We start from the raw sequence: 12,633 nt of genomic DNA, 5'->3' as shown, positions 1-12,633 counted from the left end.
TGATGTCAATTCTATCGACAAATATGATTAAGCTTAGAATACTTATATGCATATGTCGATACCGATAGCAAGTCCCGTTCGACTGAAACTTACCGCCTATGCGATAAGCGTGCATGCCAATCGACCTGAACGACTAACAATGAATTAAAAAGTTAAGTCTTATAATGGAATTTACAATTAATTCTTTTTAATTTTTAAAGGTAAATTTACTTATTACTATATATATGACTAAATGTCTTAATAACAAATTTATTTAAAAAATAATTTAACACATTTTTTAATAATAAATACAATTATAATAACCTTATATTTTTTTAAATATAAAAATTGTGATAAATTTTCTGATAAAATTGTTTGTGGCTGTCATTGTTAGTCGAATTCAATCGTTTTGGCAATTCTTAAAAGTTTACAGTGTTTTATTAAAGCGAACAGAAACATGAAATACGAGCTTTCCGTTTTGGCGTAAGTGTACGAAATTACTCGTAAGTGTTCATAACGTAATTATTGTAATTAGCACTTAGGGACGGAGTTGATTTACATACAAAATACATGTGTGACACTGAGGACAAGTGGTCTTTTCCACGACGTAAAACGTGAAGCAGTAAAAGATGGACTGTTTCAAAATGAAGATTCTAAATGGCAAAAATGCACAATTATTGCGGAAATTTGATATTATTGCAGGCATCGCTATATGCTAATAGTTCAAAATTTTTTCTAAAAAAGATGTTTTGAATTTTTCTTTTTATTTCTTGATGTTTTCGATATTTGGATTCTTTCTATTTCTTGTATGAAGAAAACCCTATTTTTACTATTCATTTGTTGTAAGTTAAGTAGACAGATTATGCTGGGCATGAAATATATATATATATATATATATATATATATAGTATATATATATTTCTGTGTTCGCAAACCGATGAATTTCTGTAAAAAGCGCGAAATCTAGCGAAGTTAAAAAACATGTATGCGCTGGAATCAAATAAATGGTTTTTTCTTTCGAAATCGACTCAATTATTGAAAAGGGAAATGCGCTACGTTGCGATCGCACGATCGACGTTTAAAAAAAAAATGTCGAACTCACTCTCTGTCACATGAGCGTGCTTGATTTTCGACCGAAATGGATTTTAAAGCGTCATTAAAATGCATTACTTCCATATACCGACTCCGAACATGGTTTTGTCATTGAAGACGAATCAGTTGAAAGAAGTCGAACTTTATAGGGAAAAAATTATGCCCACCTTTCGAAAATCATGCACGAAGAAACGAATTTTTTTCGGCAAAATTATTACAGCTCATGTATCCGTCCAATGAATATAATGCGTAAAAAAAGTTTACGACATTGTTACACATACAATGCAGCTTTAAACAAAGCAATTTAGTGTGTGATAGTGTCGATCATATAATCCTGAGAAAAGGCAATCTTTTCGATCCAATGTTATCCGCAAGCTTACGGTCACAATTATTTTTTGATATTAAATAAGAATTCAGTAATATGTGTTTTCTATGTATATACGCTTAGAAATTTACTAGATTATATCATTTTTGCTTTTATTTTTTTATAATTGGTTTATATGACATTAAAAGATTCAATATAATAGTTGTGCAACAATTATGTAATAGGTGTAAAATTTAATTTTTTTTATTCTTAAAAAAATGTTTTTAAACTTTGATATATATATGTAATATAAAGATTTATTTCTTCGTTCTTTAAATTTAAACCATTGTTATATTCTTCCATTCTTTAATTATTTTTATCTCCTGCATAAAGTTAAAAAAAAGACAAACCGTTTTAAAAATAACTGTTCAAGATTTACGTTTTTTCCATAATTCTTATCGCCAAATAATTGTGAAACTGTTAATTGTTACATATCTTTGTTAAATGGGTTTTTTCATGACGTTCAAGATTACGAAAAAATTATGTCTTTCAAGAATATCTTTTTTGTATGTTCACAACATACAAGTTGCACGCTGCTATCGGATTTCCATCTCAATTATCAGCGGCATTTTTTGACATTATACAAATGTCATTTAACGCGTCTGCGAGACCAAAATAATGACTGTAATTCTCAATGATTCATATAACGAAATAAGCATCTTCTGCAAGGTAATTTCAAAATGGCCAATTATTTTTAAGTCATATGTCTTAATGACATAGACAAGCGTAATGAAACTAAATACGAAAAGCATAAAAAAGTGATTAAGCACGAAAAAATTTTTTTTCATTAGATATCCTAATTATTCAAAAAGAAGAAAGAAAAAGTTAATTTAAATAAACTCTTCGATTGAAAGTGAAAGTTAAGCATAGAAATCCAAGTCGGACTTGTTTTCTTTACGTACGCTGGCTTCGTAAGTATGACATGTAAAAAAATACTTATAAAAATAAAAAATCCACTTCTGATAATTATATAGCTAATATTAGTAGCGTAGTGGAGAGAGAATGAGAAACACGAAGAAAGAGAGACGATCGTTGCTTTTCGGATCGAGAAATCGTGATTTGCTTCGATCGGCGAGTCAATTCCAATTACATCGAACGATCCAACTGCAGTCCAGAAATACATACGAAGTGTGTCTTGCGGACGCCGGATATTCGTTCTTTCACGCGAGGAATATCTATCATTATGTTTCGTTTCTTTATTTTTCCCCTTCACGCAGCTTCGCCGCGAGGCAATGCAGAGCGGTGATACATCGACGATTTAATCATTAATTCCTCTTACAATTTTATTGTAGCATATTACTATCATTTCTCTTTTCAGACATAGACGCATGTAAGCACATACAATATGTTTGATGATATGTATAAGATATGTATAGAAGTATGTTTGAAATCTTGAGTTATATATTTAATATGAGTATCACATTTAATATATGATTCAGGCTTATAATAAACGAGTTGTATAGAAGTCTGTCTCATTCCTTTCCTGAAATTCTCCTAATAATGCTATTTTCTATCATAAGGGATCTCATAAAAGTTAATATTTCCATAATTTGATTTTATTAAGCAAATATTATTAAAGTTTTCATTTAATTAAGTATTTCTCGGATTTTCTTTTAATTTATAAAATACAAAAAATTATTATACATTACATAAGATTTAAATATCTTGTCGTTCTCGAAGACAAATGTTATTTCAATGTAATGTTGCGAAAGTTTGGATTAATTTGTTGTCTCTTGAGAATAGAGCTTGAGAATTAAGTATGGAGATATTATGCGAGAAAGAATAGACACTACTTTTTACGCATAAGTAAAAGAAGAACGGTGCATTATAGTGTCATCAGAATGGAGGAAGATAAAAGGTACGGGACAGGAAGAACTTAAAATGGAATTTCTAAATGCCAGCGTATCTTTATATTCCGTAATTTCCATCTAGTGATTCTAAGTAAATTTTATAAAATATGGGCACTAATCGTTCGCATATTTCAAAGTTACAATATAAAGAAATATTTTCAATATTCAAATTCATATAATAAACCTGACAAGAAAATAATAAACAACCATGATAAAAAAGAAAATATAATTTATGTCTTACATCATTATAGTGTGTAATATCAAATTTAAATTTTTTTAAATTACAAATAATATTATAAAACAATTAAAAAATATAATATCAAATTATTATAAATTGTTGAAGAAAATTTTTTCAAAGAATTACTTTAAATCGGTAGAGAAAAAAAATAAAATACGGATTTACGTGATTTTGCAATAAATAATTGTAAAGAGATAAAAACATTATTTTAAATCCTTAAGATTTTTATCTCGTTAGCTTTTTTCCTTCTGTAATGTTTCAGTTTCAACTGATGCCATTTCCAAAACGATAAGGCAAGCTTTTAAAAGATAAAAAGATTTTAACTTTGAGATCATACACAAAGTTGAAAATCAAACTTTGCTTATCACTGTTAGCTTTAAAGTTTCCTTTATAAAATACAGTTTTAGAAATTGAGTTACGTTTCTCTTTCGTCTGATTTGAAATAATCGGATATATTTCCAATCGTTTTTCATCACTTAAAATAGTGTTGATAGTATTAACGACACTTAAATTTATCAAAAAGGTTATATATTTCATTTTGATTAAATTTCATGTCTTCATGCATACAAAGTACAAATTTGATTAATTTTAAATCTATATCGGATAATAATTCAGTGAAAAAAATTATAGTTCAGTTTGTAAAAGAGAATGTAAAAAAAACTTTAATGTTTGAAAAATAAATTTATAAAAGGTTTCTCTAACATTGTAATATTTTATCGGAAATAGTGATATGGAAATATAGAAGAAAAATTTTGAACATAATAAAGAACATTTTGAACAACCTTTTTGAAAATAACTCTATTTTCAGCATTTTACGCATAATTTAAATAATTTAATAAATATGACTTTCATCATATTTTCACTGATTCGATATAAACCTTTGATTTTGTTAAAAAGTGTATATTAGAAGGCACGTCGCTGCTAATTTTGTCACCAGTTAATAGTAATTGTTGTTTTGTTAACCATGATTCTCGAAACTCCAATACTGTTCCATTAGAATTTACTTACGGCACCCAATATAACGGATTGAGCCATTATTGAATTCCAGCGGAATTTCAAATATTGCAATAAAGGCATCACGGATTCTCTTCTGGAATCTATTATTGAGCAGAGTCAAAGAATATCACTTTATCATACAAGCTATTCTTGATATTTCACAATTAATGTGATGAACAAAAATAATACCTAATCACACTTTGCATACAATCATCGTAATGTAATCGCATTTAGCTTGATATTATATTAAGGTATGTTGATTTTATTTAAATATTGTGCAATAATTATTCAAGAAGAAAGTTGAAAATTACTGTGCATTAAAGTTATCACAATAAAAAAAAGTTACTTTTAAATACTACATAGTAATACGTGTAATATTCGCATTATTAAAAAGATACTGGTTTTTTTTCATATTTAAGTTAAAATTCAGACAATAAAGAGAGGTGCAGATATAAAGAAAGGGAAGATTTAATCAATCTTCGAACATATAGTCGTCTCATTCATCTGTATTAATAGCAAGTGTCCCACAAGTGGAATAGTGAAATAAACCCTCGGGATATACGAAGGTTAAAATGCAAATTTTCTTCCTCCGCGAACTTTTCCGCAGCCGGAACTATCGAATTGGCACCGAAGGGACTCTATGGTATAAGAAGAGAGAGAGAGAGAAAGGCGAGAGAGAAAGAGAGAGAGAGAGAGAGAGAGAGAGAGAGAGAGAGAGAGATCGAAAACTGGTATGAAAGGGGAACGAACCTCGAAGAAAAAGAGAACGAGAAAGATATCAGAATGAGGAAAGAAGAAGGAAACGGCAGAGTGAGATTTCTTTCAATTTAATTAGGGGTGGCTACGGGAAAGAGGGAGAAAGTCGCGTGATTCGCGGCCGGGTGACGCGTGTGTGTCACAGCAATATGGTGCCCTCGCCATCCGCGGAAATTCTTAATTAAATTCTCGCCGCTTCCTGGGGCCAGACCAGAGGAGGCCGCGCCGGAACTCCATCGGAGTTTTTTTCATCCGTGTTGGTCGAGCAGGGACCAGCGAGAGAGCCAATCCTCCACCCCATTCTACCCCCTTTCCTAGCCGCACTTGGCAACTTCAGATTGCGTTTGCTCCTCTCGAAGCGAAGTCTTTTCGCCGCAAAGTGAGCTTTATTCTAATCTGCCACCGTCGCGCGAGCGAAATAATTAAGCTCGACCATAGGCGTTGGTCTTGGATATATCTCGATTTCCCTATTCCTTTTTCCTCTCTTGGTTTATTTAGAGTTGGCAGCCGGCTCGTTTCCTCGAAATGTAGCTCGTCCCGACAGTTTTACGCCAGGAATTTGCTTAACTCTCTATTGCTTCGCCTTGTTTTGAGACAAGCAGTCGAATAAATATGAAAAAGCAGGATATATTGGAGAATGTGTAAAGAAAGTAAGAAAAGATACATTTCCGCTGATGAATTTGAAATTGGTTTAACAATTTTCTCAACAAAGAGAACAAACTTTGATCTAATTAAAAATTTAGTGATTATTTTAAAACAATTTCGCATAACGTATTCTCGAAAACATAGATAGATTAAGGATAGATAAAATAATTAATACTGAATTTTTTTATGTTTATATCGATATTGGCAAGCGTAAAAAAACAACAGAATTAAAACTGTCTATTCAAGCTTAGCATTTTTGATTATAATTTATTTCTAACGATCGAGCAATTACTCTAACCGTTGTATACAGAGATACAAAAGTAAATGTCTTCGTTACATTTTCGAGTGACGTATTCGTGTTTCCGCGTTGCCGGGAATCAAATAAAACTTCGAAATATCCCGCTCGCGATATCATCTCGTATGCATATATCTATATATCATCGTAGTTGACTGCTGAGCTTTGGCAAGGCTCTGCAATCGGAAACGGTGGCTGCCTCCTGGCAAAACCAGCAGTTTCAATGTAAAACGCCCGGTTACGCGAAGAATTACTACGTTCCCAAAACGTTTCGTTGAGACCGAATACCTATGCGACAGACAACTTGCGTGATTAACGGTATATCAATCTACGATGATTTGTATTAATTTATCAAACCTACATAAAGACGAAGCCTCGATATTGCGCTTAACTTTTACTCAGAGAAAATTTGTGATGTTTAACAATAGAGAAGAGCTAAATTAGTGTTTAAGTTTTGTACAGGCATTATGCAAATCTATGCAAATCTATGTTTCTTGTCAAATATCATGTTTTACATGTTTTACATGGATATTTTTAATGTGCAATTTTCTAAAAATCTCTAACAAGTTTTATGCATAATTTTATCACATATGACATTTCTTATACTAATTTATTAATTTCAATCTTCATTTTCTTTAAAGATTTAGCATGCTATATATATAATTGTGCTGGGAGCGATATTTTTCATTTAAGAATACTGTATTAAATTCTCAAGGAAATAGGAGCAATATACGGCCGATATTTCTATGGAAATATTAAAAATATAACCATCTTAAGATAATTTTCTACGATTTCAAATAAATATACAAGTACAATATAAAATAATTCACTCACCAGTGTTGCTGCTACTGTTGTTTGGCCAAGTAGTATATTCTGTAAAAATATATATATTATACACTAATTAATATAAGACTATGACATATACATGACACAATTAAAATTAAAAGAAGAGTCAACAAACAATTTTAGCATAATTTATTCACAATTAGTGCTCAATTATATTTCTTATATTATTTTATATATTTTTTATGGTTTTTTAAACTGCGTCGTTACTTTTGGTTTTGAGATACAGTTCTTTAATTAAACTAAAACAGTAATATTGCAATATTAAATTAATAATCAGTTTAATAATATTAATGCCAATACACTTAAAAAAAATTTACTAGATTGAAATAAATATTTTTTCAAATAGTACCAAGCAGAAGTTTTATCAAAAATAATTAATATTTATTTCAAATAAGATAATATTTTCTATAATTTAGAAAATGTATAATACATTTGCCAAACTATAGAACAATATTGTCCTATTTGAAATAAATATTACTAGTAAATTTTTTTTTCAGTGTGATAAGCATCTGTAATTCTATTAATAAAAATCATGTAAGAAAATTATTGAGCTAACTAAAATCCTGCTACTATCGTTCGATATCTCCTCTCAATTTTAATCTATATACAAATAACATATTTTTTAATTATTGTTTAAATTCAAAGTAGACATCTCGCACAACTTTATAAAAGCTTTTGCTTCCTTTATTTTCATTAGAAAATCTCCAATATATAAATGTTCAAATAATTATATAAAGGAATAAAATCAAGATTGTTTTGAACGTTTACGCGTAAAATATAAATAATTTACATTACACATATGTAATACATTATACAATGTAAATTATCTTTTGACGTCATCTACGTCAACAGTACTTAATAAATCATTCATAGAAGATTCAAATTTCACCAGAAATAGCAAAGATTTCTTTTCCGTTTCTTTTATTTTTATATCACACATTTTATTTTAAATCCTATACTAAAGTCAAAATAACAATCTTGCTCAATTACTTTTTCTATATTATCAAATATTATGTTATTCAATTTATAATAATTTACGTTGTCCTTATTGTCTGAAAAGGATTTGTTTAAAAAGTATGTAAATAATCCATAAACGTAATCCTGAAATTTACAGCACGACCCCAAATAAAATTATATTCAAAACTTCTTTAGAAAATTTGGAACGAAGTGGGACTTAAAAAAAGTGTCGAGTTAGAAAAACAATCGTAGAAAAAAATTTATAAATCTCACCGAGAATAGTTGCTGCGTCCACCGTTTCCCGCCTTCGAAACTCCTGCATCCGTGGGCTGCGATCGACCGGTAATTCGTATACATATATCACGTGTGATGTAACGATCACGCAATTTGCCCTGTTACAACAAATGAATAACAAACTGTCACAATTGCGCGCGTGCGTTATATAATAATTCAGGACACCTCCCCCTCCCCCCACCCACCGGTACACGTTTACACGCTCGGGATCGGGCGGTTACAAAACGCGATAAAAAAATATATCAATGTGAAATGCAAACGCGCGTTAGCACCCTCGGCGATTAAACGCTACGTCACGCGATAATAATGAACTCGTCGCGCGGCACATGGATTCGGCACTCCCGGAAACGCGTTTGCTCGCGACTCTGGCACTTTTTTGGCGAACGCGCGCGAAACAGAGACGCGAGGCAACACGGAGCGTTTGCACTCACTCTCCTTTGCATTCGACACGAAGATGCCAACATGGCGTCCAACTCGCCGCCCGATCGACTCAACGGGTCGTGAAAATCCGCGGCTCGCACTCCTATCGGTATTCACTTCGAATCGATCGCGATCTCGGACCAGCGTTAATATAATTACCAGTCTCACGGTTTCATAGCAATCCCGATGAATGCGTTCCTCTTCATATACGCTCGTCAGATTTCCCTTTTGACGGTCAAGACGGAACGACACAAGACCGACGTGAAATTTGCGAGCCCCGCGACACCAAGAGATTCACTGGATCGTTATGAATGACTGCCGTCGCCCATTGTTCGTGTTCACGTAGTCTTGATACCTGTGGGCACACAACATTCGTCTTAATGCGTGAAATGCGAGAGAGAACTCACCGAAACACGTCTTCACTTCCTTTACCTCGTACTTCCCAGTACGCAACGCGAGTCGCGGACGGTTAGCGTGCCGTCGTTCGCTGACGAACGGCGTGAACGTGGCGTCAAGTGCCGGGCAACTTCTCGCACTTCGATACTTCGTTTGTATACGTGCACGTTTGTCGGTCTTCCACAATCGCACGATTCATGCTCGACGAGCGACCAGATTGTTATGACGATTCGGATCGACACTCTCCGTGTGTATGTTTACGAAGTATTCGTAGACTTTTTTTAACCCTATATTTCTGGAAATATATATAAACACACACATTAATTCGCGATTTAGTGATCCTATAACGATTAATTTCACGTATAATCTGCATATTCTATTCCTTTCTTTTATTTCTATCTTATACATGAAGACAATTTTATATTAAAAATTACTATGTATGATAGCCACGGATCATAAAAAATTTCAGAATTATATTGTAAGTGATGTAAATACGGCAATTTAATGAAAAACATAGTAAACATTTTTATAACTTCTTTCTTGAGCCATGATTTGGTCAAATTACTAATAATTTTTGCTATATTTTTTCTGTGTATGATCTTATCCCACACAATAAGAAACTGGTATTTGTGTAAAAATTAGACGTAATTGTTAAAATTTTCATGCTGAATCTTTAACATAACAGACTGTTAATTTAATATAATGTAATTATGCCATTTAAATATTTTGTTAAATTTTCAACATTTCTCAATGTCAAAATAATATAATTTGTAGGTAAGTGAACAAATAATATAAAAATAATGTAGTTTTCAAACGTTAATTCTAAAATAAATGAGTAAAATGTACGTGTCAACATATTATAAATGTTAATTTTACTGAGGAAATGTACTTACACAATCTGTTCCTACATTGTATCAATATTTACTTTTTCTTTAACATATTCGTCTTACATTCAATTAAGAAAAATTTGAGTGGAGGGCGTGCAGCTGTATTAAATTTAATTTAACAAATTTTCCAAAACTGTGTAATAAGCACCGTTTCTGATCGCTAAGATATGCCAAGCTATATTCAAGTTTTACGTCAACAGATTTTAAGTCGGAATTTTAAGTTAAAATTTACGTGTCAATACTAACACTGTATATAATGCATATTATTCAATAGCATCAGCATTTTAAGGTTAACAAGTACGCGTAAAAATATGTATACGATTCTCCTGCTCTTTCTCTATCGAGTTATTAATATATTGCCGAGTATCTAACGTTTGCTCTATAAAAACAAGATTTTAAAAAATATTTCTCCGTACGAATATTCCGTAGGCTCACTGTATACCGTACGTTCTCGGAGGTTATGAAACACAAGAAAGACGTGTACATGCATGAGTCCCGATCGCGTACTCCACACGATCGACGTATTCTCGAAAACGAGGAAGGAATTAACCGTCGTTATCGCATACCACACGAGATATATCTACATTCTACAATATTCGGCACTTTACGTATGCTAGAGTCGCCCTTTGGACGCTCGCGGAATTACGAGACGAACGAACGACGCGAGGTGTCGAGATTACATTGCACCGACAACAGGACGAGTGACCGATTATTGCCCGAGGAGCCGGACGACGATTCGGCACACACCCCCGTCGTTTATTTTCGTAGCCACGCGTAGCGCGGCGACGACACGATGCGACACGGTTGAGGTCGAGTAAGGTTAAGGTCGCGCGTACCGCGCGCGCTGCCCGTGTTACAGCGAGTGGGTGGACGCTACTTACAATTCCGTGGCGCGGCGACAACTTCGCACTCGCGGAGTGCTTAGGAGAGAATAGTATTCCACGATCGCATTAACTTTATTGGGCATTAATTACTTACTACGTTACACACACGCTGTTTAATCGGTTCCCGTTCGTGGGAAAGCGTTGGGCGAAAATTGACCGGCAGCGTTTCGTGAATACCAACTGAATGCAGCGCGTCATTTCGAGCGCTCGCTCGCGCGCGCGCGAGTATTGAAAAATGCGGAACAAAGCGAAGGAGTGAAATGTAAAAATAAAAGCACGCTTGTGTCACCGGGATCCAATAATTTTGAATAAACTGCTAGCGTGCACCGCGTTATCGTCAACTTTTTATTAAGTTGTTAATCCTTTGAGGACAGGGCATTTTAATTAAATAATTGACGGAAAGGTCTTGTGTTTTTTTCTGAAAATTTTCGAGATCGCTGATTTTCACATCAGAAATAATCTAAAATTCAGAATCCAATACGGACGAAATTCTTAAGAAATAATCCGAGTATTATTATAAAACTTGGTTTTAAGAGGGTCTTGAAATCGTTCGAATTAGAATGTAATCTGAAAATGTTAAGATTTAAACTTGTGCCATAGGATTCATAATTAGAGTTTGGAAGTGTTGATACGCTTACAGAATTTCTAACGAAACAAAACTTAATGTTATTTAGTAGCAGTACTAAAAATGTTCTAAAATTAAGTTTTTATGAAAATAAAATTATTTTTAAAAAATTCAGTTTATGTGTATTCTATTGGATTGATCATTTTGGATTTTGTTTTCTTGACCTCAACGAGATTTGAATATAACATCATCAAATTATCTCGTAGACTAAGTTTCGTGAAAATCGAACGAGCAAAATGTACAAAATAAAATAGAGTGATTTCGAAAGGAATTGTCAGTATTTTCTTTCCTCTTCTTGTCTTTCACAAAAATTAAAATTGTCGCACACATACACACACACACAAAAGGAAATCTAAATCAAAATTCGAAGGATTTCATTTCTAGAATGCAAAAAACTGTGCCTTACGTTAATTTACGTGTTACGTCATCACGAAGTGCGAGATTTTTACAATATCAAAACCTGAATTCAATGAAACTAACGGTTGAAACGTATCGTTTGAAAATGTCGCACGAAGTCACGTAATCGATGTAACATTTCGTTGTTGAGCCCTCTGTTATTTCGTGCCGTAATCGAGAATCGGGGTGAAAACTCTCGCTGGCTGCATTTCGCTCTTCATGGAAATCGTGTACGTAATTAAAAGTGCTCGCGTGTGTTAAATGAATGACATGAGATCGTCGCGTGTCGTCTCGTATCGAAGTATTATTATTAATTATCTCTCTAAATCTCGTATATGTTTAATTTCGCGCGTCGCGTTGATTAGAAATCACGCTGAAGTTGTCGTTCTCTCGCGTTCGTGTTTAGTCTCAAATGTCGGGCATATCACATAATCGAAATCGCACATAGTTGAAACATTAGTGTTAAATTTAACATATATTGCATGTTTGCAACGTCCACTCAAATTCTTGTGTTAATTTAATACAATACAGAAAACAATTATGATGTAAAACAGCATAAATATTATGTAAAGAATTCACGCTAAAAATGCAACACTTCGATACAATGGAAACAGTGTAGAAGCATATTTATAATATATTGACACATACATTAAACTTAGATTTTATGTTTCAAAACTACATTATTTTTATGTTAGTTTTTTTATTTATCTGTA

General features: G+C 32.7%; 1 long non-coding RNA gene across 2 annotated transcripts in view; it reads right to left on the bottom strand.

Annotated features, from left to right (window-relative positions):
• The window catches only part of LOC114255010, an 88,987-nt gene extending 77,197 nt beyond the window's left edge, over positions 1 to 11,790 (bottom strand). Inside the window, exons 1-6 of one of the 2 annotated variants that reach the window (XR_004963482.1) lie at positions 10,022 to 11,790; positions 9,165 to 9,423; positions 8,892 to 9,087; positions 8,292 to 8,410; positions 7,050 to 7,088; positions 5,286 to 6,503 (exon numbers count right to left, since the gene is read on the bottom strand). This is a non-coding gene — a long non-coding RNA (uncharacterized LOC114255010). Of the gene's footprint in view, positions 1 to 5,285; positions 6,504 to 7,049; positions 7,089 to 8,291; positions 8,411 to 8,891; positions 9,088 to 9,164; positions 9,424 to 10,021 lie in introns of those variants that run through there. The other variant, XR_004963483.1, reaches the window with a different exon arrangement.
• Between the last annotated feature and the right edge of the window lie 843 nt (positions 11,791 to 12,633).

The sequence above is a fragment of the Monomorium pharaonis genome, chromosome 5 (genome assembly GCF_013373865.1).
Source record: "Monomorium pharaonis isolate MP-MQ-018 chromosome 5, ASM1337386v2, whole genome shotgun sequence".
Lineage (NCBI taxonomy): Eukaryota > Metazoa > Arthropoda > Insecta > Hymenoptera > Formicidae > Monomorium > Monomorium pharaonis.
Note: the sequence above shows the minus strand (reverse complement) of the source record. Positions and strands in the feature narration are given on the sequence as shown.